This window comes from Myotis davidii, unplaced genomic scaffold, assembly GCF_000327345.1.
Source record: "Myotis davidii unplaced genomic scaffold, ASM32734v1 scaffold575, whole genome shotgun sequence".
Taxonomy (NCBI): Eukaryota; Metazoa; Chordata; class Mammalia; order Chiroptera; family Vespertilionidae; genus Myotis; species Myotis davidii.
This window is the reverse complement of record NW_006290306.1, coordinates 6,247,629-6,249,662: the sequence shown is the minus strand read 5'-3', so window position 1 is coordinate 6,249,662 and position 2,034 is coordinate 6,247,629.

Sequence of the window (2,034 nt, the reverse complement as noted above, 5' to 3'; positions counted from 1 at the left end):
ATGAAAAATCCAAAAATATTAATATTTGAAATTTGAGTTGTTGCTGCACGTTATTGTACTTAATTTCTATTTGAAAAAGACATTAGATTGTTTAAACATTACTTTCATTGCTGTAGATAAGGACATTAAAATATTCTTCCATGTTGTGCTTAGTAATTCAAATGTTCATGTTTTAAAAATTGCATTGGTGTAACATAAGGTAAAATGATACTCATTCACCAAACACTTGTTTATAGCCTTCTAAGTTGCATTGAAGAAAAACATAACAATCCCTTAAGTATCTCAATCTAGTAAAAAAAAAAAAAAGATATACAACATATTGTGAAGCATTATGAAAATGTAATGATAGATATAACCCAAATATTATGAAACAGCTGAGAAGGAGTCATGCGCTTTGCTTGAAGTCCGAGAAGGATCCCCGGAGAATATGACACCTGAGTTGTATTCAGGGGCTATCTGAAGAATTAGATAAAGAAGAGGCAGAAGAAGACATGGGAAAGTGAGTGGAGAGGAGTGACAGTGGTCCGGATTTACTATTGGTTTAATTTTGGTAGGGAATAAATGTAAAATAGGTAGTGGTGAGTGAAAAATGAAGTTAACACTTTGCGGTCCAATGTTATTTTTGGAATTCAAACAGTCTGGTCCAAATTAATTGACGGGATTGAATGTTGAACTTTTTAATGTTCTTATTGCTCGATGTTGGACCTGCTTCTAGCACCTGGTTTGTCGCGTCAGCCTCGCGGTTGGACCGAAAAGCGTTAAAGTAGGCATAGACTTTGACTTGACTTCATTTTTGCTGGTTGAGGTTGCTTACACTAGATCTTAAAGAGTTGTTATGTTCCCTTTTAAAATACACCCCCACAGGCCTGTCATTAATGAGAGCTGGATTTTGAACAGGGCATGATGCTCATATGTCTATTTTGATGGTGATTTTGAGGAAGATAGAGTCCAAGAGGATATTAGCATTCATGATGGTTAGAAGACTCTTGCAGTGATCTAGATCAGCGGTTCTCAACCTGTGGGTCGCGATCCCTTTGGGGGTCAAATGACCCTTTCACAGGGGTCGCCTAAGACCATCGGAAAACACATATCCTATCTAATAATAGAGAAACATGGTAATTAACCGTAACTTCGCTACCCTTCTCATTGGCTAATCAGCGAGGCATGCAAATTAACTGCCAGCCAAGATGGCAGCCGGCAGCCAGGCAGCTGAAGCGAACAGGAGGCTTGCTTGTTCCAGTGATGGAGGAAGCCACGGTTCATGTCTTCTACCCACAGGTGTAATGCCTGTTTGTCTTCACTAAGCACTTATGCAATGTGGCTGTAACTGCTGTGGTTTGAAGTGTGATAGCTAAACTAGCACAGATTTCTTTTTCCTTCCTCACAATGTCATTGATAGAAGAGTCATTCTTGTTGTCTATCTTCACAACCTCCCAGCATGTGATTTTTTTTTTGTATTAAGTTCAGAACTTTAAGCTTTTCACTTACAGGAAGCACTTTTTGCTTCTCTTTGACATACCCAATTGCCACCATCACTACTCTTGCGCTTTGGGGCCACTATTAAATAAAATAGTGGTTACTTGAACCACAAGCACGGTGAAGCAGCGATGGTTGATCTAAATAACCAAGATAGCTGCCAAGTGGACAAAGGGATAATTCCTGTCCTGGCTGCACACAGCAGAATGGTGCCAGATTTCATCATACTATTCAGATGGGTTGTAATTTTAAAATCATGAATTACTTATTTCTGAAATTTTTCATTTAGTATTTTCAGACCATGGTTGACTGTGGGTAACTGAAACCACAGAAGGCAAAATTGTGGATAAGGGGGACTACTACATGGACTATTAAAGTTATTATCTTTTATTTGTGAAAAGTTTAAATAGCTACGTCTTATTTATATTTTATATGGATGGCACCCTATGTATCAGGATATCTAACCAAAAAAATAGTAGTTTAGGTGTAGGGGTAAATTCAATTAAAGCCATTTCAGAAAAGTCAATAGACCTGGGATTTGAATATTTAAATACTTTT